This window comes from Schistocerca gregaria, chromosome X (assembly GCF_023897955.1).
Source record: "Schistocerca gregaria isolate iqSchGreg1 chromosome X, iqSchGreg1.2, whole genome shotgun sequence".
NCBI lineage: Eukaryota > Metazoa > Arthropoda > Insecta > Orthoptera > Acrididae > Schistocerca > Schistocerca gregaria.
This window is the reverse complement of record NC_064931.1, coordinates 119,073,381-119,098,032: the sequence shown is the minus strand read 5'-3', so window position 1 is coordinate 119,098,032 and position 24,652 is coordinate 119,073,381. Positions and strand designations below refer to the sequence as shown.

The 24,652-nt window shown below is 38.5% G+C and overlaps 2 protein-coding genes across 2 annotated transcripts in view; both read right to left on the bottom strand.

The window, feature by feature from the left end:
* Positions 1-2,396, bottom strand: part of LOC126297399 (guanine nucleotide-binding protein G(f) subunit alpha-like) — a 62,317-nt gene extending 59,921 nt beyond the window's left edge. The window contains exon 1 of the mRNA XM_049988158.1: positions 2,238-2,396. The gene's annotated coding sequence lies outside the window, so the exon portion shown is untranslated. The remainder of the gene's footprint in view (positions 1-2,237) is intronic.
* LOC126297401 (ras-related protein Rab-31) overlaps positions 1-24,652 on the bottom strand; it is a 443,067-nt gene that overhangs the window by 162,482 nt on the left and 255,933 nt on the right. The gene's annotated exons all lie outside the window — the stretch shown is intronic.

The following is a 24,652-nucleotide window of genomic DNA, read 5'->3' as shown; positions in this document are numbered from 1 at the left end:
CGTCAGATTCAAAACCCAGATAGTCACCCAACCTATAGCTAACCAAGCCCGACAGTGCATAACTTCGATGATCTGACAGGAACCAGTGTTACCACTGTGGCAAGGCCTCTGGAAAATGAATCATTGTATTATTCTTCCTGCATATCTCAGGATACTTTACATTATGGCTATATACAAGAGGTTTAACATACAGATAAATTCCTCCTTTGGTTAAAATGAGAAATAAAAACTGCATCACACTGAATTTTCTTGCAATTATTTCAAGAACCTCTACCAGCCTTGCCTAGCAAGAGGATTATTTTGATGTCCACCAAGCTAAAACTGTAATGTCTTGAGACGAGGAGCATTCTGGACCAAACAAACACCCAGACTGACCCACAACACCTTTGCATATAAATTATAACTGAAAAAACCATAGAACTGATTTTTTTGACATGCAAAATTTTGTGAAATGTCCACATATTTTAACTGATTTTTACAAATTGTTGTGCCAGCTACCAAAAAAAGTGACATTTGCTCTCTTTTTAGATTTAAAATGAGAACATTTTTTGTCATTTGATATGTTGTAATATTTGTTGATATAGCTTCTCTTGTCTTTACCCTTTCCAAAGACAGCACATAATATTATCCATATCTCACTGACAGTATGTTCTGCTTAATTTTATAATATTCAGGGTACTCTGTAAGGAGCAAGACAAACATTATGTCATGTGGATGACACCAACATCAACACTCATCTTCCACTTTAGGTTTTGTTTTCACTGCTGGTGCTGAGCATTCCATACCAGTATGGGGGTTAACCCACATGTCATGCTTCAACCAAAAATCACTGTAAGTTTGATTGAAATATAAACTAGAGTCTGTTTTTTTGTATTTTCCTGCACAAACCTGGCAAGCGAATGTCACTTCACAATGGTTCTGGAAATAGTCGAGTAATCACATATATATTTGCATACAAGCACTTTGAGAAAAAGCAGTCACCGGATCCACTTCAACACTATGAGATGTCTTGACTGCAATTTTATTCTTCCAATATGACTTACATATTTTGACTATGACTGTTATCAAAAACTATAAAAAGTCATTCTTGGGCATCTTTTAAAATTGTGCATCACACTGTCTGGGTGTCAATTGTGTCGTTAAAAGATTGACTCTTCATGTGAATTTTTGGACTTTCTCATTTGTGATAGGTTTCTATTTATAACACCTAGTCTCAGACTAATCATCTTGCCAAGTTGGAAACACCTGTTCCCTTCCAATTACCAAAGTTAAGCAATGTTGGGCCTGGTTAGTAGTGGGATGGATGTCAAGTGCTGTTGACTCAGGAAATGAAAGTTGCTCAGGTGGCATCCAAATGATTTTCTCCAGGCCAGTATTATTATTACAAGGTCTCATCACCCCAGATGATTTTTTTCAGAAAATAATTGTCCATTTTCTGCATTTCAATCTAGTTACTGCAGGCATCATCAGTTTTTGTTTATGTTTTGGAATCAAAATGTACAGAATAAAATTTTCATACCCTTTTCTCTTCTTCAAAACAGTCTTGACAGTATTTGGAACACTTGATTTTGACATTTTGCTCCATTGCAATTTGTGACACAAAAACGTTCGCACACTACCACTACATGTCCACTACTTAACACTGCCTGCTCACAACTGACTGGTAAAATGCACAGGCATTGTTTGCAGTTGTTAGTATAAGTTGCCACGATAGTTATTGCACTGACACTGCTTATATGCAAAGAATAAAATCAAACTTAGGACTATTTTAATGGATGGTTATTTATGTAGTAATATTTATATATGTAAATCATTTGTACAATGACATATATACTGATTGTGTCTTATACCCTGCCATGGTTATTTACACACAAATAAATCAATTTGAATTTGAGCAGTTTGCAGTAAAAAGCATCCAAGAAATTCTGATCTCTGAGACGTTTATCCCTAGCTACTTTGATTTTTATAAAGAAAGATGCTAAAATCTGTTCTAATATAATCAGTAGCATGTAGCTCTATTTATCTGTATTTGTTTGTGACATATTTATGCATACAGTAAGGTGGTAATCTTTTTTTTTTTTTTTTAGAAATGTACTACTCCATCAATCATCTCATCATGTTAGAATTTGTAGTGTTATGGATTAATGTAGATAAATGTGATCAGTTGGTTAAAGATACAAACATAAATATTATAAAAAAAGCTCTACCAAAAATTAATGCCATATAAGTTTACTTACTGGATTCATTTAGTGCATTTACATTGACAAACTATGGGCAAAATTAGAGCCAAAATACCAATCACTTTCAGAAATCAGTACCAATTTTCACAATACACAGCACATACAACTCTGAAATTAGTGAAACAGTTGGAGCAATCACTCACACACTTCTTTCTTATCTGCAGTGTTGCTCCTTAGATGAAATAAGATGACAGTAGAATAAAAGATAAGATATGTTTCTCTAAAGATATAAGCCTCAAGTCCAGACAAAGATAACAGCCATTTGCCAATAATGAGTCATAAGAGGAGAAGTGTATTCCATTAAGTCATAGTTACTGAAAATAACAATAGCAATAAATTAAATATCAGGTGAAAAACAACCATGCAAGAAGAAAATAAGTTAAGGTGCTGCATAACTGAATGTTATCAGCACTTTCATAATGGTTCTGTGTGGACTTACTGCTATACAGAACTTCACTCAGAAACAAAATTTTTTAAACATTGATTTGTATTCAGTTATTTTAATGGTAAGTTTCTAGGTACAAATTTATGTAAAACATGTACCAAATTCAGGTCATTCAATCACATGGTTAACTGATCTTAATACTGTGTCTGGAAATTACTACTTTGCATAATGAACAGGAAACACAGTTTTAGTTTTTCTCTCCATTTGTGTACCAATTTATTAGATAGTTTCCTATAAACTGAAAGCTCACAGGTGCATTTATTCAATTTTCTTTTCATCATTGCAGTATGTAATGATAGTGTGTGACAGGAAACTCCTTATAGAACTTAGTTCAGTCACATTTACACTCAGAATCATTTCAAATCCTCATATGTGAGAAATCAGTCAGCACCATCAACAAAACAGGCTCTGCTAAGGGTATACTACACCTTCCACATTGCTGACAGTGGGTTCTACACAACACTGATGACTACTTTGAAAGACAGCAACAGGTGCAAACATGTAAATCTGTTGTATCATTTGTGAATAAATAGTTGCCACTATTTAAGTTCCAACCCTCATGATTACTTTTATTTTCCCTTTCCAGATCCTGCATTAGCACTACATGTACATTGGTGGCTATAATATATTGTGAGATTCTGTTCACTAAATATCTGTCAGTTCAAGTTTTCCATCATGTTTGTGATGCTCTCCTGTGAGTTAAATAAATCCATTGTGTTGCTCTTCTTCATTCACATTTAATATCCCCCATCAGTACACTTTGTTGTAGATCCTATACAGTCTTACAAGTGCTTTGCAAGCAATCTTGTTTGTAGAGTGATTATATCTTACCAATGAGCCAAAATCTGTCATCACCTTTATCTAGAGCTGAGCCTGTATTACCATTTTATTTCATATCATCACAAATTATCACACTGTGGCATTTGTATGAGTGGACTGGTTCCAGTTGTGACTCATTGATATTATAGTCATAGGATACTGTGCATTTATGTTTTGTGAAGCACGAAATTTTACATTTAAAGCAATTTGTTGAGCTGTGGACCATTTTTACATTTTATAAAAATATAACTGAAAAATTGTGCAGTTTCTTTGCAGGTGTTAATTCAATGTAGATAACTGTGTCATCAATGAAAAATTGATGTTACTATTAACAATGTCTGCCAGGTTATTAATATACAACATCAACAGCAGTAATTCAACACACTTTCTTGGTGCATACCTGAAATTACTTCTACTCTACATCCAAGTTAATATGCTACGTCTTCCCTATCATAAAATCCTCAGCCTAGTCACCAGTTTCATTTGATACCCCATATGATCATACTTTCATTAATAAGTATTGATATTTTAATGAGTCACATGCATTTCGGAAGTCAAAAAATACTACATCTACCTTATTCCCTCGATCTATGACTTTTGGGACCTTATGTGACAAAAGTGCGAATTTGGTTTCACATGACAAATGTTTATGAAACCCATGATGATTGGCATGGAGGAGAGTATTCTGTTAAAGATACCTCTGCTACACCAGATGGTTTTCGGCGATATTGGACACTAGCTTTATATATCACAAGAAATGTTATTCATAAATTTGTATGAACTCTGTAAATCTGCTGTTGCAGAGTTTTCAGTTTGTAACTCTTTTGAAAATTATCATCTTTAGGAATAACATAATTCAGCAACATCTCATTACCTCCCTACTTCATAACAGAACCAATGTCAAATAACTTTGTATGTGTTATTTACACACTGTTGCATGCAAAGTTTACACTTCTACAAGAGGTAACATTTACATAAACTATCCAGAAAAAATGTAATACCCTCAAGGACTGTGTTCTGACACAAAAGGGTACAATACGTTCATATTGGTAGGTTATAGTGTCAGTGAGTAATTTGACATGGTCATCAGTGAGGCCTGTCTGTTCACCCTCTTTTGTTTGGCTCTGCAGGAAATAACTGTGCTGAGATTAGGTGTGAACAGTGTTTTCAATATTAATTCTAGGGAACAACCTTGCCCAGTGTCTAGTGTGCCCTCATATTGAATGGCTTCAGCCATTTGATGGGGTCACACTGTGGCTCTGTGGGAAGCTGGATGGATGCATTGACTGGGAACTGCACATCTTGGACACAGTGTATTGGTGATTTATCTTTTAGATTAGATTAGATTAGATTAATACTTGTTCCATAGATCATGAATACGACACTTCGTAATGATGTGGAACGTGTCAGGTTAATAAAAGATGTCTGTACAAGAAATTACATTACACAAAATATTGCATGACACTAATGATTAAGTTTTTTTTATTTTTTTTTACTTAGTTTATATCTAAAAATTCAGCCAATGAGTAGAAGGAGTTGTCATCTAGAAATTCTTTTAATTTATTTTTAAATGTTAGTTGGCTATCTGTCAGGCTTTTGATGCTGTTTGGTAGGTGCCCAAAGACTTTTGTGGCAGCATAATTTACCCCTTTCTGTGCCAAAGTCAGATTTAACCCTGCATAGTGAAGATCATCCTTTCTCCTGGTGTTATAGGTACGCACACTGCTATTACTTTTGAATTGGGTTGGATTATTATCAACAAATTTCATAAGGGAATATATATACTGTGAGGTTACTGTGAGGATCCCTAGATCCTTAAATAGATGTCTGCAGGATGACCGTGGGTGGGCTCCAGCAATTATTCTGATTACACGTTTTTGTGCAATGAATACTTTTCTACTCAACGATGAATTACCCCAGAATATGATGCCATACGAAAGCAGTGAATGAAAGTAGGCATAGTAAGCTAATTTACTGAGATTCTTATCACCAAAATTTGCAATAACCCTAATAGCATACGTAGCTGAACTCAGACGTTTCAGCAGACCATCAATGTGTTGCTTCCAGTTTAACCTCTCATCAATGGACACACCTAAAAATTTTGAAAATTCTACCTTAGCTACAGACTTCTGTTCAAATTCTATATTTATTACTGGAGTTGTGCCATTTACTGTACGGAACTGTATATACTGTGTTTTATCAAAATTTAAAGAGAGTCCGTTTGCTGAGAACCACTTAATAATTTTGTGAAAAACATCATTTACAATTACATCACTTAGTTCTTGGTTTTTGGATGTTATTACTATACTTGTATCATCAGCAAAAAGAACTAACTTTGCATCTTCATCAATGTGGAATGGTAAGTCATTAATGTATATCAAGAACAGTAAAGGACCTAAGACCGAACCCTGTGGGACCCCGTGCTTGATAGCACCCCAGTTTGAGGAATCAGCTGTTTTAACATTACACGAACCACTTATTTCAACTTTCTGCATTCTTCCAGTTAAGTATGAATTAAACCATTTGTGCACTGCCCCACTCAAACCATAATGATTTAGCTTATCTAAAAGAATTCCATGATTTACACAATCAAAGGCCTTTGAGAGATCACAAAAAATACCAATGGGTGATGTCCGGTTATTCAGAGCATTTAATATTTGATCAGTGAAAGCATATATAGCATTTTCTGTTGAAAAGCCTTTCTGAAAACCAAACTGACATTTTGTTAGTACTTTATTTTTACAAATATGGGAGGCTACTCTTGAATACATTACTTTCTCAAAAATTTTTGATAGAGCTGTCAGAAGAGAGATTGGGCGGTAGTTGTTGACATCCGACATATCCCCCTTTTTATGCAATGGTTTTACAATGGCATATTTCAGTCTATCAGGGAAAACACCCTGCTCCAAAGAGCTATTACATACGTGGCTGAGAATTCTACTTATCTGTGGGGAACAAGCTTTAAGTACTTTGCTGGAAATGCCATCAATTCCGTAAGAGCTTTTACTTTTCAGTGAGTTTAATATTTTACTGATTTCAGAGGGAGAGGTTGGTGGAATTACAGCTGTTTCAAACTGTGCAGGTATGGCCTCTTCTATTAATAGCCTTGCCTCTTCTAGTGAAGATCTAGATCCTATTTTCTCCACAACATTTAAAAAATGATTATTCAAAATATTTTCAATTTCTGATTGTTTGTTAGTGCACTTGTCATTCAATTTTATTGCACTAAAGTCTTCCTGTGCTCTTGGTTGCCCTATTTCCCTTTCAATAATATTCCAAATTGCTTTAATTTTATTATCAGAGTTACTGATCTCAGACATGATACACATGCTTCTGGACTTTTTAATAACTTTTCTTAGTACCGCACAATAGTTTTTATAATATTGAACAGTTTCGGGGTCAGTACTCCATCTTGCTGTTAGATACAGTTCTCTTTTGCGGTTGCAAGATATTCTTATTCCTTTAGTTAGCCAAGGTTTTTTATATGTTTTCTTGGAATTATGTTTAACTATTTTCTTGGGAAAACAATTTTCAAATACCCTTAAAAATGTATTGTGAAATAAGTTATATTTCAAGTTTGCATCGGGTTCCTTATACACTTCATCCCAGTCTAGCTGCTGTAGGCTTTCCCTAAAGTTTGCAATATTTATATTGTTAATTGAATGCACTGCTTTGAAAGTCTGATTTATTATACTGCATGGAGCTATGTCATGTACTGTAACAAGCTGTGCACTATGATCTGAAAGACCATTCTCAACAGGATAAGCATTTATGTCCTTAAACTTATCTTGGTCTATAAAAAAGTTATCTATCAATGTACTGCTGTTCTTTGTTATCCGAGTAGGAAAATCAATGACGGAGCTCAAATTGAAAGAACTGAGTAATACTAAAAGGTCATTCTTCCTATTACACTCTTTCAGGGAATCAACATTGAAATCCCCACAAATGATAATTTGCTTCCCCCTGTCTGACAGATAGCACAACAAAGCATCCAAGTTTTCCAGAAATAGCTGGAAATTCCCTGAGGGGGACCTATACACTGTTACAATTATGAAAGTGCCATCCTTTAGTTTAAGTTCAGTGGCACATGCTTCCATATGTTGCTCTACACAAAATTTGTTTTAAACAGTGGTATGAAATATTCCTACACCTGTAGAACAAGTTCTGGACATCTGCATAGTACAGACACACATCTAGATCAATACACTGTGCAACGAGTGGTGGCCAATGAAGAATCATCCAGGAACAAAATCATGGTGCATGTTTCAACTGTTGTGCCATCAGTAACCATTAGGAACTGTTTGCCTGTAGAAGGATTAAGATCACTTGTGCCACTGCCCAGGCTACCACTGACATCATGACACTACTAAGTGTGGCTATTCTGATCTCATGAAAGAGTAGACTGGAAAGTGGAATGGGATTCTGTTGTCTTCAGCGATGAGGATAGGTTCTGTCTGTATGTGAGTGATGGATGTACATTTGTATGGCCACCAGTTACAAGTTACAGTCACATTTGGTGTTTCTGTAGGGTAAAGTAGCCAGTGCCTGCTATATTGTACAGGCTGTTATCCCTGTGCTACTGCCATTTCTTCAACAGGAAGCTGATGCGTTTTTTTTTTTTTTTTTTTGTTTGTTTGTTTTTTTTCTTCCCCCCGAAGGACAGAGCACATCACATATGGCTGCTGCCACGCAATGTGCTCTTTGTGGTGTAAAATGACTGTTTGCGCGAGCATTGTCACCAGATCTCTCACAGACTGAACATGTATGACACATGATGGAGTGGGAACTTCTCATTCTCCAGGTCCCCAAGAATCATTGTCAGATTGCAACAAAAGGCCAAGATGCTTGGGACAAAATATCACAGGATGTCATTCAGCACCTTTATGATTATTTGTATATGAGAATTCACACCTGTGTTGCTGCCAGGGAGGGGTAAAATATGTACTGATTGAGTGTTTGGGCACCTTTTACTCTGGTGTGTGTTTCTTTTTGGTACCACATACAGAGCACTGTCTGTTGTGTTCCAAATCAGCAGCAGGACATTACATGCAATCTGATAATTTTTGTTGTACTGAACAAGCAGTATTAGTGACATTTGGAGCTTACAAAATACTTTTGTTTAACTTGGAATAGGAGCTTCAATGCTAGGTATGGAACAGTGATCAATTGGAAGTCTTAAACTAAACCCAAAATACTTGTTCCCCATGTGTGAACGTAATGAGTTTGTATAGTAAAAACACTGTTAAACTTTGTCTTGAACTATATCTGCATTAGTAACTCTTGCAATATTTTGCTTCATAATTATGGCCCCATTGGCCCCACAGCTCTTTTGTGGGTACTTTTGTGGTGCACACAGGTCCCCAAGCTATTCCAGCCTTTATTCTTTTCTGGGCTGCTTTACCTTCTCCTTCCTTGTCCTTCTTCCTTTCTCTATGCTCCTTCCTTTCGCTCTCTTGGAAGCTGAGGAACTCTAATCCTTTTACTTGCGTTGCTTCTTCTTCTCCCTCACAGGGAGGGAGGAGGCATTATCAGTAACGAAATAGGTGGCCGTGATGTTGGCACTGGATAGAGAGTGAGTGGCTTTGGAGCCCTCAGAGTGCAGGTCTCTTGTCTGACCTGAGGATGCACTCCCCCACAGGGGGCGGCGTGCACTAAAGTCACCAAGGAGGAGATAGAGGAGCAGGAGTTACTGTATTAAAATAGACAGTTCAACTTAAGGAAGTGGCCTATCTGGAGGGAAGTAAATTGCTATTCACAATAAACATAAATGACCTTGTGGATGACATTGAAAGTTCACTGAGGCTTTTTGCGGATGATGCTGTGGTATATCAAGAGGTTGTAACAATGGAAAATTATGCTGAAATGCAGGAGGATCAGCAGTGAATTGATGCACGGTGCAGGAATGGCAATTGAATCTCAATGTAGACAAGTGCAATGTGCTACAAATACATAGAAAGAAAGATCCCTTATCATTTAGCTACAGTATATCAGGTCAGCAACTGGAAGCAGTTAATTTCATAAACTATCTGGGAGTACACATTAGGAGAAAGAGGAAGCCGCCTGGTAGAATTTTGCGCAGAGCATAACTTAATCATAGCTAACACTTGGGTCAAGAATCATGAAAGAAGGTTGTATATATGGAAGAACCCTGGAGATAGTAGAAGATATCAGATATAATATATAATGATAACACAGAGATTTAGGAACCAGGTTTTAAATTGTAAGACATTTCCAGGGGCAGATGTGGACTCTGACCACAATCTATTGGTTATGAACTGTAGATTAAAACTGAAGAAACTGCAAAAAGGTGGGAATTTAAGGAGATGGGACCTGGATAAACTGAAAGAACCAGAGGTTGTACAGGGTTTCAGGGAGAGCATTAAAGAACGATTGACAGGAATGGGGGAAAGAAATACAGTAGAAGAAGAATGGGTAGCTTTGAGGGATGAAATAGTGAAGGCAGCAGTAGGTAAAAAGATGAGGGCTAGTATGAACCCTTGGGTAACAGAAGAAATATTGAATTTAATTGATGAAAGGAAGAAATACAAAAATGCAGTAAATGAAGCAGGCAAAAAGCAATACAAACATCTCAAAAATGAGATTGACAGGAAGTGCAAAATGTCTAAGCAGGGATGGCTAGAGGACAAATGTAAGGATGTAGAGGTTTATCTCACTAGGAGTAAGATAGATACTGCCTACAGGAAAATTAAAGAGACCTTTGGAGAAAGGAGAACCACTTGCATGAATATCAAGAGCTTTCATGGAAACCCAGTTCTAAGCAAAGAAGGGAAAGCAGAAAGGTGGAAGGAGTATATAGAGGGTCTGTACAAGGGCAATGTACTTGAAGACAATATTATGGAAATGGAAGAGGATGTAGATGAAGATGAAATGGGAGATATGATACTGTGTGAAGAGTTTGACAGAGCACTGAAAAACCTGAGTTGAAGCAAGGCCCCAGGAGTAGACAACATTCCATTAGAACTACTGACAGACTTGGGAGAGCCAGTCCTGACAAAACTCTTCCATCTGGTGAGCAAGATGTATGAGACAGGCGAAATACCCTCAGACTTCAAGAAAAATATAATAATTCCAATCTCAAAGAAAGCAGGTGTTGACAGATGTGAAAATTACCGAACTATCAGTTTAATAAGTCACAGCTGCAAAATACTAACGTGAATTCTTAACAGATGAATGGAAAAACTGATAGAAGCCAACCTCGGAGAAGATCAGTTTGGATTCCATAGAAATGTTGGAACATGTGAGGCAATACTGACCCTACGTCTTATCTTAGAAGAAAGATTAAGGAAAGGCAAACCTACATTTCCAGCATTTGTAGACTTAGAGAAAGCTTTTGAAAATGTTGATTGGAATGCTCTCTTTCAAATTCTGAAGGTGGCAGGGGTAAAATACAGGGAGAGAAAGGCTATTTACAATTTGTACAGAAAGCAGATGGCAGTTATAAGAGTTGAGGGACATGAAATGGAAGCAGTGGCTGGGAAGGGTGTGAGACAGGGTTGTAGCCTATCCCTGATGTTATTCAATCTGTATATTGAGCAAGCGGTAAAGGAAACAGAAGAAAAGTTCAGAGTAGGTATTAAAATCCATGGAGAAGAAATAAAAACTCTGAGGTTCGCCGATGACATTGTAATTCTGTCAGAGACAGCAAAGGACCTGGAAGAGCAGTTGAACAGAATGGACAGCGCCTTGAAAGGAGGGTATAAGATGAACATCAACAAAAGCAAAATGAGGATAATGGAATGTAGTCGAATTAAGTCAGGTGATGCTGAGGGAATTAGATTAGGAAATGAGACACTTAAAGTAGTATAGGTGTTTTGCTATTTGGGGAGCAAAATAACTGATGATGGTCGAAGTAGAGAGGATATAAAATGTAGACTGGCAATGGCATGGAAAGCATTTTTGAAGAAGAAAAATTTTTAACATCGAGTATAGATTTAAATGTCAGGAATCTGAAAGTATTTGTATGGAGCGTAGCCATGTATGGAAGTGAAACATGGACGATAAATAGTTTGGACAAGAAGAGAATAGAGGAAGAGGAGGGGGAGAGGAACCCATGCCAAAGAGACTGGGGAGGGAGTTCTTCCCCATCTGGCTCACACTACAGACTTTAAATTTAGAGATGGATGTTAAACCCCTGAGGGACACCAAAAAAGAAAAGCCAAAAAGGAGGAGAAAAAGCAACCAACCAAAACCCAAGAAAAAGCAAAGTCATGAGGATAGCCGGGCCAATACTCCCTGTGAGGGAGAAGAAGAAGCAACGCAAGTAAAAGGATTAGACTTCCCCAGCTTCCCGGGGGGCTTCGCCCCTTCCTCCTCATCCTGAATTAGGTCCAGTTTTTATGGATGACACCCCATCCATGTTTGTGATGACCACGTACTGAGTGACATGACCTCCCCTTGGCTTCTTTGTCTCACCTGGACTCTCACCACATGATAATCCAGGGGAATTGCTACTGATATTATCGTTACCTATCAGAAATACAACACCTTATTTCCTCCTACGCTTCATTCTGTCTTGCTCTTCAAGAAATGCACTTTTGTGATGACCACTCCCCAACATTTCATGGTTATCACGCATTCTGTCAAAACCATGCCAGCCCTGGGATGTCTGAAGGGTCTGCACTTTGGTTCATGCCAATGTCATCAGTGGCTGGATGCCCCTTCATACTGCCTTGGAAGCAATAGCAACTAGAGTGCAGACAACTCTGGCAATCACATTGCCATTTGGTCCCATAAATTCTCTCAATTAATCATTCAATCAATTCATAATTACACTTTTTCCATTTCTGTAAATTATGTGAATAAAATTCGATATGGTTTCAATATTGTTTAGCTCTTATGGAAAGATACTGAATGATGAAAAACTGATGCCTCCTCTCTCTTTGAAACCTTCACACTTATTTTCAGAATTAAATTTTGATAAAACACAGTATATACAGTTCCGTACAGTAAACGGCACAACTCCAGTAATAAATATAGAATTTGAACAGAAGACTGTAGCTAAGGTAGAATTTTCAAAATTTTTAGGTGTGTCCATTGATGAGAGGTTAAACTGGAAGCAACACATTGATGGTCTGCTGAAACGTCTGAGTTCAGCTACGTATGCTATTAGGGTTATTGCAAATTTTGGTGATAAGAATCTCAGTAAATTAGCTTACTATGCCTACTTTCATTCACTGCTTTCGTATGGCATCATATTCTGGGGTAATTCATCGTTGAGTAGAAAAGTATTCATTGCACAAAAACGTGTAATCAGAATAATTGCTGGAGCCCACCCACGGTCATCCTGCAGACATCTATTTAAGGATCTAGGGATCCTCACAGTGACCTCACAGTATATACACTCCTGGAAATTGAAATAAGAACACCGTGAATTCATTGTCCCAGGAAGGGGAAACTTTATTGACACATTCCTGGGGTCAGATACATCACATGATCACACTGACAGAACCACAGGCACATAGACACAGGCAACAGAACATGCACAATGTCGGCACTAGTACAGTGTATATCCACCTTTCGCAGCAATGCAGGCTGCTATTCTCCCATGGAGACGATCATAGAGATGCTGGATGTAGTCGTGTGGAATGGCTTGCCATGCCATTTCCACCTGGTGCCTCAGTTGGACCAGCGTTCGTGCTGGACGTGCAGACCGCGTGAGACGACGCTTCATCCAGTCCCAAACATGCTCAATGGGGGACAGATCCGGAGATCTTGCTGGCCAGGGTAGTTGACTTACACCTTCTAGAGCACGTTGGGTGGCACGGGATACATGCGGACGTTCATTGTCCTGTTGGAACAGCAAGTTCCCTTTCCGGTCTAGGAATGGTAGAACGATGGGTTCGATGACGGTTTGGATGTACCGTGCACTATTCAGTGTCCCCTCGACGATCACCAGAAGTGTACGGCCAGTGTAGGAGATTGCTGCCCACACCATGATGCCGGGTGTTGGCCCTGTGTGCCTCGGGCGTATGCAGTCCTGATTGTGGCGCTCACCTGCACGGCGCCAAACACGCATACGACCATCATTGGCACCAAGGCAGAAGCGACTCTCATCGCTGAAGACGACACGTCTCCATTCGTCCCTCCATTCACGCCTGTCGCGACACCACTGGAGGCGGGCTGCACGATGTTGGGGCGTGAGCGGAAGACGGCCTAACGGTGTGCGGGACCGTAGCCCAGCTTCATGGAGACGGTTGCGAATGGTCCTCGCCGATACCCCAGAAGCAACAGTGTCCCTAATTTGCTGGGAAGTGGCGGTGCGGTCCCCTACGGCACTGCGTAGGATCCTATGGTCTTGGCGTGCATCCGTGCGTCGCTGCGGTCCGGTCCCAGGTCGACGGGCACGTGCACCTTCCGCCGACCACTGGCGACAACATCGATGTACTGTGGAGACCTCACGCCCCATGTGCTGAGCAATTCGGTGGTACGTCCACCCGGCCTCCCGCATGCCCACTATACGCCCTCGCTCAAAGTCCGTCAACTGCACATACGGTTCACGTCCACGCCGTCGCGGCATGCTACCAGTGTTAAAGACTGCGATGGAGCTCCGTATGCCACGGCAAACTGGCTGACACTGACGGCAGCGGTGCACAAATGCTGCGCAGCTAGCGCCATTCGACGGCCAACACCGCGGTTCCTGGTGTGTCCGCTGTGCCGTGCGTGTGATCATTGCTTGTACAGCCCTCTCGCAGTGTCTGGAGCAAGTATGGTGGGTCTGACACACCGGTTTCAATGTGTTCTTTTTTCCATTTCCAGGAGTGTATATTCCCTTATGAAATTTGTTGATAATAATCCAACCCAATTCAAAAGTAATAGCAGTGTGCATACCTATAACACCAGGAGAAAGGATTATCTTCACTATGCAGGGTTAAATCTGACTTTGGCACAGAAAGGGGTAAATTATGCTGCCACAAAAGTCTTTGGGCACCTACCAAACAGCATCAAAAGCCTGACAGATAGCCAACTAACATTTAAAAATAAATTAAAAGAATTTCTAGATGACAACTCCTTCTACTCATTGGCTGAATTTTTAGATATAAACTAAGTAAAAAAAATAAAAAAAACTTAATCATTAGTGTCATGCAATATTTTGTATAATGTAATTTCTTGTACAGACATCTTTTATTAACTTGACACGTTCCACATCATTACGAAGTGTCGTATTCATGATCTACAGAACAAGTATTAATCTAATCTCTGTCATACACAGTTTGTTCTTCTATCCTACCAAATAAATAATTATTTCAGTATCAAACAAATGACATTTTATTTTTATTATTTGCCTTCTATGGCTGTTAACTAGTTTTCAAAATGTTAAATAAGATAAAAGTGGAGATAATCATGCCCTTCTGCACTACTTTCAATGTGTGATGGTTACCTGCTATATCTTAAGGCTAACCAAAAGTGAGTCATTTTTACACCTCACAAAACAAAGCTAATTTATTTTGTACACTATGTAAATAACCTGGTATGATGGAATCACAAATATATACTATAACTGAGTTGTAGATATGTTGAGCAATTAAAATCCATATAAAAATGCTGAAATTTTTAGCTCATATTTGCATTCTTCTTCATCGTGTGGTCCTGCACAAAGAAGAAAAAAGTTTGTAAGCTGAAATCTAATGTTCTGTTTCTTTACTATATGTGTATCACATGCTCAGCATCTGAACTGTATGGTAAGTGATGTCTTTACTCATTGTGTTGTTCACATTACATTCAGGATTTCTCACTATCTCCCCTATACTTATTTTGGTTTACCAAATAGCTACACCATGAAAGAACTATGACGTCATATCTTCTCTGTATGTAAATACTGGAATCAGCAAAGCTAATAGTCAGTTCCAGAAGTTTTGCAGAGCATTTCCAAATACAAGTATGTTGCAGGTCTCAAAATTAAATACTAACCTCGTTTTTATTTCATCAGAATTTACAACCCTTTCCAAATAAACAATGTGAAATTCAGATTTTTCTAGAAAATTAATGAAAAATTGTGCCTAAAATAACATTAGCATGATGAATAGAAATTGCATACAGCATTTATAAATATGGCGATACCCATATCTTCGTAAGAAATTATATATATTTAGTTAATATATATTTTCCTCAAGAGAGAACCAAGGGAAAATGTACAGAGCTGTCAGGAACTGAAATACCTGATGAAAAGTTAGCCATAATTTGCTTATGCAGAGCAGCAACTGGTTGGGCAAGTATTTTACTGAAAGGTTTGGAAACATCACTCGCCAGATCAGTGCAAAGAAACAGAAGGGTTATTCAATGTGGTGATTTTAATATTAATTTTGCAAGGGCTTCTAAGCAAACAATTGATTTATTGAATCCCTTGTCAACATTTAACTTGAAACCTACCATATAAACGGGAACACACATCACAAAAACTTCACCTATCCATTCTCATATGCACATAAATGTAAAAATGAAATGTACCACACAACCACTGAACTCTGCTTTGGAGATCACACAGTCAAAGAATTACTTCTAAACTAGGAAGCAAGTGCACCCTAACCATTGCTTAGCGTCAACCAGTAGGAGCTACAGTGATGAAAATGTAGATTGCTTCCTCCATTACTTGAGCAGTGAATACTGGGAAGAATTTTATAAATACTGTAATAACCTAATCATAAAGAGTTGTCAGAAAAATCATCTAAGTATGGTATTAATATTAGCCATAAGCTTTGTAACTTAGAGACATACAGTGCAAACCACTTTTGTCCGTTCAATGTGACATACACATTGAGGAACTGCCAATTTCACACTCACTGATTGTGAATTTCAGGTAAAGGGCAACATAGTCACTTAGCATATATAATCAAACAGCACCAAATGCCATATATAGAGGTCCTTAAACTTCAGGCAAGCAGTGTTCCAGACAGACGAAAGTTCCAAATAGAGAAGAGTTCTAGACAGCAGTCTTCAATGGAGAGTGGCCTACAGTAGATACTATGTGAGTAATCATTATACTCAATTAATTTGTACACTAAAAAGGATTTGTAAAGCTTGATAATATGCACCTCTGACTAGGGACATTGGTTTCCATTGTACATCTATCTGCATGTAGTAATCTCTGCTGATGCATTGTGGATGTGGGACAGCAGCTGGTCAAATATTTACCAAGGAAAAAAAGTTATTTTATTTTATTTTGACGACCAGTTTCAGCATTTCAGGGTGGGGTTGCTACTTGTTCTGGTAATTGACTGTAAAATCTGGTAAGCCTCACACACATTTCACACTTACTGAAGTTATAAACCAGTGTGTATGCTCTTCTGCATGTTCACTGTGAACATATGAAGAAGTAATAAAAAACAGACAAGTAAGGAAGAACACAGTCTCATTTCCTTATCATCACTGTATTTACCTCCTTAGCTTGACATCCAAGTTATTCCATGTTGTCACCAACCACAGAGAAGTGGAAAACCTCAGCTTGATCCCATCACCATCTCACCTCTCATGAAGTCAATTCCAAATGACAGACGACATCAAAACCCGCATCATCTCTGATCTGAGCATAAGTTTCTAGCTAAGTATGTTGTGATCCATGTCAGATTATAACATATAAACTGGTGTCAGATGTGGGGTTCAGCCTTCGTTACTTGGCTGAGTACCTTTACTAAGAAGTAAGCTGCTTTAGAATTTGAAAGGCAGTAGTCTTAGGATGAACTAGCTTGAGCTTTCAAGATAGATCAAGTACAGTAAACAGGCAGAGCGGTTCTTTTTGTTTTGCAGCAGGAGCAAAGCATGATGAAGGAAGAAAGAAGTTGGGAGGTCATCCAGAATCACATATCGTACAGTTATGGGACTGCCATGAGTAAGAATAGACGACACTTTTCCAGCACTATCAATAGCTGAATTAACACCCTGAACATGCTGACCACACAAAGTTTCAATATTATGTCTGCATGAGACAGTAGTGGGCCCCACTTGACCAAAAGATGTGGTGAGTAAGTTAGTTAGTAAATCCAACTATTAACTGAGAAGATTACAGTTCTGTTAGTGGTGGATATGACAACACATCCTGTGAAACATTACTAAATGCCTTCTCTGGAAACAGACCCCCATTCATGATTAAAATACATTGGATCTAATGGCAACAAACAGACCTGACCCCTTTGATGATGTCCACATCTAAACTGGCATCAATGACTATGATGCAGTTGTGATTACCAGCTTACAAAGGACAACTGAAGGGCTTATTTCAATAGTGGTTCAAGTCCATTTTTGTTCATTCTGAGATACAGAGTCCTAAAGTTAAAAGAGCACTGAAAAATCTGCAGTTGAGATACCAGAAATATTCAAGTGTATGTACTTGAATATTTCTGGTGTCTCAAATGCAGATTTTTCTGCACTCATTTAACTTTAGGACTCTGTATCTCAGAATGAACAAAAATGGACTTGTACCACTACTGAAATAAGTCCTTCAACTAAAACAAGCAGAAAGTTATATATGTACAGTAAATTAGATAAAAAGTCAATAGTGTCAAAACTCAATGAGTAACTTGAACCTCTGAGCACAGGGCATCAGAATGTAGAGAAACTATGGCTCAAGTTTAAAAGAATAGTTGACCATGCACTGAATAGATATGTACCCAGTAGAACAGTTTGTAATGTGATGGAACCTCTTAGGCATGCAGTCACTGTTATGGAACTTCTAAGGAAACAAGGATTACTGCACAGTAGGTGTAAAACAAAGTGTAGGGCTATAGATAGAGAGATGCTGAATGAAATACATTTGGCTGTCAAGAGAGCAATGTGTGATGCCTTCAGTGACTACTGTAGCAGAATATTGTCAAATGATATTTCACGAAAACCCAAAGAAATTCTGGTCATTTTAAAGTTAATGTCCAGTGTAGAAGTGATCAACAAAGTTACTATCCAGTATCCTTGACATAAGTTTGTTGTAGAATTTTAGAAGATATACTGAGCTCAAACATTATGAGATATCTTGAGCAGAATGACCTCATGAGTGCCAGCTAGTATGGATTCTGAAAACATTGATCATGTGAAACCCAACTGCACTTTTCACACATGACATACTGAAAGCTTTGAATCAAGGCAGTCAGGTAGACGCACTATTTCTTGATTTGCAAAACACATTTAAACCAGTACCTCACCTATGCTTACTGACAAAAGAATGATCATATGGAATAACAAGTGAAAATTGTGACTATACTGAGGACTTTTTCTAGGGAGGATGCAGCATGTTATCTTGGATAGAGAGTCATCATCAGATGTAGAAGTATCTTCAGGCATGTCCCAGGGAAGCACATCAGAGCCCTTGCTCTTCATTTTGTATATCAATGACCTTGCAGACAATAGTAACAGTAACTCAGCCTTTTTTCAGTTAATGTAGATACCTATGATGAAGTACTGTTGTAAAGAAGCTGCACAAATATTCCATCAGATCTTGATAAGATTTAAAACTGGTGCAAAGATTGGCAACTTGTTTTAAATATTCATATATGTAAAATTGTGCACTTCACAAAATGAAAAAAACATAGTATCCTATGACTATAATATACACTACTGGCCATTAAAATTGCTACAACAAGAAGAAATGCAGATGATAAACAGGTATTCATTGGACAAATATATTATACTAGAACTGACATGTGATTACATTTTCACGCAGTTTGGGTGTATAGATCCTGAGAATTCAGTACCCAGAACAACCACCTCTGGCCGTAATAACGGTCTTGATACACCTGGACTTTGAGTCAACCATAGCTTGGATGGCATGTACAGGTACAGCTGCCCATGCAGCTTCAACATGATACCACAGTTCATCAAGAGTAGTGACTGGCGTATTGTGACAAGCCAGTTGCTTGGCCACCATTGACCAGATCTTTTCAATTGGTGAGAGATCTGGAGAATGTGCTGGCCAGGGCAGCAGTCGAACATTTTCTGTATCCAGAAAGGCAGGTACAGGACCTGCAACATGTGGTCATGCATTATTCTGCAGAAATGTAGGGTTTTGCAGGGATCGAACGAAGGGTAGAGCCATGGGTCATAACACATCTGAAATGTAAAGTCCACTGTTCAAAGTGCTGTCAGTGACTGAGACGTGTAATCAGTGGCACCCCATACCATCACGCCGGATGATATGCCAGAATGGCAATGACGAATACACTCTTCCAATGTGCGTTCGCCGCGATGTCACCACACATGGATGCAACCATCACGATGCTGTAAACAGAACCTGGATTCATCTGAAAAAATGACGTTTTGCCATTCATACACCCAGGTTCGTAGTTGAGTACACCATCGCAGGCGCAGCGTGATGCAGCGTCGATGGTAACGGCAGCCATGGTCTCCAAGCTGATAGTCCATGCTGCTGCAAATTTCGTCGAACTGTTCGTGCAGATGGTTGTTGTCTTGCAAACGTCCCCATGTGTTGACTCAGGGATCGAGACGTGGCTGCACGATCCGTTAAAGCCATGCGGAAAGATGCCTGTCATCTCGAGTGCTAATGATACGAGGCCGTTGGGATCCAGCACGGTGTTGTGTATTACCCTCCTGAACCCCCCAATTCCATATTCTGCTAACAGTCATTGGATCTCGACCATCGCGAGCAGCAATGTTGCGATACGATAAACCGCAAACGCGATAGGCTACAATCCGATCTTTATCAAAGACGGAAACGTGATGGTATGCATTTTTCCTCCTTACATGAGGTATCACAGCAACGTTTAGCCAGGCAACGCCAGTGAACTGCTGTTTCTGTATGAGAAATCAGTTGTAAACTTGCCTCACGTCAGCACATTGTAGGTGTCACCACTGGTGCCAACCTTGTGTGAATGCTCTGAACAGCTAATCATTTGCATATCACAGCATCTTCTTCCTGTCAGTTAAATTTCACGTCTGTAGCATGTCATCTTCATGGTGTAGCAATTTTAATGGCCAGTAGTGTAAGTGTAGGTGCACTGTTTGGAATCAGCCACCCGTACAAATAGCTGGGCATAACATTATGTAGGGATATGAAATGAAATGATCACATAGGCTCAGTTGTGTGTAAACCAGGTGGTACACTTCATTTTACAGATGGAATACTGGGGAAATGTAATTGGATTGCTTGCAAATCACTCATAACACCAGTTCTAGAATACTGTTCAAGTGTGTGCGATCCATACCAAACAGGACTATCAGGGGATATTGGATGTATACAGAGTAGGGCAGTATGAATGGTCACAAGTTTGTTTGATCCAAGGTAGTGTGTAACAGAGACACTGAAGGAACTGAACTGGAAGACTCTTGAAGACAGGCATAAACTATTCCGAGAAAGTCTATTAATAATGTTTCAAGAATTAGCTTTAAATGACAACCCTAGAAGTGTACTACAACCCCCTATGTGTCACTCACATAGAGATCATAAGGATAAGATGAGAATAATTACTGCACACCCAGAGGCATGCAGAAAATCATTTTTCCCACACTCCATTCATGAATGGAATGGGAAGAAACCCTAGAAACCCTAATAACTAGTTCAATTGGATGTACCATCTGTCATGCACCTCATGATGGTTTGCAGATGTAGATGTACATGCAGATGTAGATGTGGACATCATGCAAGGAACTGCACTATGTAGAAAAATGTCAGGAAAATAGATGCCGTGCAACCATGTTGTAGTGGAGCAGAGATCAGGTACTCCATCCTCCACCATTGACAAAAAGAGTTGATGAAACACTAAGCAGAGGTCATCACAGAAAAGTTGGAAGCATGCAACTGATGGTGTATCATCAATGCAATCTTAAAAGTTTTCAGGTCAGTGTGATAAGGTGAGACTTGTGATATATTATGTTTGTGAAGAACCAGGACACTTAGCCCGACAGTGTAATACCAAATACAAAGACTCAAAACCAGGAAATGAGGAAGTCAACCTGTGGCTGAAAGTTGTACTCCACAAGTTTAATAGTAGATAGTGTTGCTCAGGTTACATCAATAAAGAAATCAGCATTAAAGAGTACTGCAGGCAATAACACTGATGAAAGAATAAAACTTATATAAATCACTAAAGAAATAACAGACATGTGAGAGCCATGTGTTAATCCTGAAGACAGATGATGATGTGTGTGTGGAATGTAAGTTTCACATTATGGAGGATGAGTTAGATGTACTGCATGAAGAAATCTTAGACAGAGACTTCTGTGAGAGTTGAAAAGTAATCATAGATTATGCTAAAAGGATGCTATGGGTCAAGAGCAGACCAGTACAGTTATAGGTGGAACAGGAGCTGAACCATCAAATGTTGTGGTGTGAAATGGACCTCTGAAGATAGGAGCAATGTCCCATGGAATGGATATAAGGCAGCAGAGAGTGATGGGTCATGAGGGTAAAGGTGACACCAAAGGTATCAGTGGGCATCTAGATAGAATTGTAAATAGATTCAAGAGAGTGGAGAGACCTCCAGAGTGTGAATCCAGAAGAACTAAGTAGAGACAGGGTGCTGCATGTAAGGAAAACAAGATACAAAGATGGACAGCCAATGGAATGGAAATAGTCTATGTGAATTTATACAAACAGGCCCACAGGACGGAAAAATTTTAAGGATTTAAGTTCAGAACACAGATTTGACCAAAGGAATAATAGAGAAGCACCTGTTGCATATGGGTGTGTATTTGTCTGCAGTTCTGGTAACAGAGCAGAGAGGCACTTTCATGAGTATTTTAAATACCATGGAAGTAGAAGTTGCATTGTACTGTCCCAAGGTGAAGATAGAAGCTGTACTTGACATGGAGGAAGGCAATGAACAACACATTTGCACTGGTAGTATACTTGCACTGGACTAAGAAACAAGTTCATGAATTATCAGATTAAAAGAAATGGTTTGGGTGCATCACTTAAATGAAGAAGAAGACAAGACTTCTATCACTGAATTATGTATTGCAATGTCATGATGTATTTCACCTACCTGATGGTAGATGAATGTACACTGAGACAGTGAAGTATAAAATTAAGTTGAAACTAGAGGTACAAGAGGCAGTGATAAATACCTGGCTGTATAGACCACTATAGCTGCAAAAGTAAACTTTCCAAACTGAGAGAGCTGTAATGTAAAAGGAAGATATCATTATACCAAGTACAAGTGGGTGGAATTTTCCATTATTGATGATTCCAAAGAAGATGGATGTTTCAGGGATGTGAAAGTGGAAGACAGTTGTGGACTAATGAAAGTTAAATGACAACTTTATTAGCACTTTATTTCCACTAATTCATATTGATGAGTTTTTAGATGCCTTACGAAAGGCCAAGTACTTCACCACTTTAGACTGTGCAAAGGATTATCATCAGATACTGTTGAATGTGAATGATAGATAGAAAATAGCCATCTCTATTCCAGAAGGACATTATGAATAGAATATATTACCACTGGGAGTAATAGATATCGGAGGCACTTATTTTCGGAGATTGATAAACTCACTACTAACCAGACCTCAAGGACACAAGATGTTTATATATTTAGATGGTCAAGGTCAGAGCTTTGTTAGAAGAACATATTGCCAGAGTTGAAGAAGCATCTTACAGGTTCCACCTGCACAATCTGAAATTGCAGGTTGACAAGTGTGAGCCCCTATGGAAAGAACTAATTTACTTAGAGCATGTTGTTATGAAAGAAGAATTAAAACCTAAGCCACAGAAGGTGAGCATGATAAAAGACTATTCAACACCTACAACTACACAGCAGTTAAAGAACTTCCTAGGGATCATGTCATTTTACAATTGTTTTATGAAAGACTTCAGTCAGACAGCAAAACCATTACATGAATTGCTGTAGAAAGGAACAAAGAATGAGTCATAAAATCAGCTAGAAGAAATTTTTCAAGAATTAAAAGAAGAAGTAGTTAGCTCCTAATCTTACAGTATTTATAGTATGCTGATTTTACAAAGCAGTAAATAATCACAACAGATTCCACCAAGGAGTCAACTGGTGCCTTACAGCGTCAAGGAGAATTAGGGTAATAGTCCTTGCACCCACAATGCTGAACTGTATTGGGAGACGATATAGTATGATTGAATGATAGCTCTTAGCCATAGCAAGGACAGTGAAGCCCTACTAACCTTATGTGTAAAGAACAAAATATATTGCATGTACTGGCCATAGATACTTGAAATAGTTAGTGCATATAACATACCCATCATTGAGATTAATGGAATTCAAAATTAAACTAGAAAAATATGTCTTTGAGATAAAATACAAAAAGTGGTCCCACAACACAATAGCAGATGGATTGCCATACATACCAAAATACCCAGCTTTAGTTGTTAGGAATGTGGAAGAGGCCAACGATGAAGAACAAAATGACCAGCAACTAGTGTTTAATGAAGAGGAGAAATGAACTATTTTGAAGCAACTTCTTGATTCATCAGTAGGTGGACACTAAGGAATCAGCTGCACATATCACCATATTAAAAGTTATAGATCATGTAGCAGTATGAAGAAAGGCATCAAAGAGTAATTCAAAGTTGTGAGAGTTACCATAAGAATAAGATTACACAGAATAAGGTGAAGATGCCCCTAGTTCTGACCAAAATACTTAACCAGGTACTCATTCACTCATCATTCACTTCACATCAACATGGCTGAACTGCTTCAGATAATAGAGAAAGGGAATAGACACAGTCTAACATTTCAGGGTGCCCTCTTGAAAGTCATTGTAGTAGAGCCAATACCATAACAGGATTTTTACACAATAGCACAAGTCATAATACAGAGAATAATTGCCCTCACAGAATATCATCAGGGCTATTGAGTGACCAAGGTACAAACTTCATAAGTGACTTTTTAAAGAGAGTCTGTCATTTACTGAAGATAGAACAGATTAGGCCTCATGCATATCATCTGCAAACAAACAGAGCATTCAAAAGAATGCATCAAATGCTCACAGAATATTTATGCCATTTTGTGTGGATGAAGCAGGAAAATTGGGGTGAATGAGTGCACTTTGCCACTTCGTAAATAAGACCACACCACATTCATCAACTGGGTTCATTTCATTTGGGCATATTTTTTGGGATAATATGCAATATTCCTGGGGATCACACAGTGGAATCCAGCCAAAATACAATATATATATGATGATTATGTAACAAAACTAAAGGAAGGGAAACACCATATGC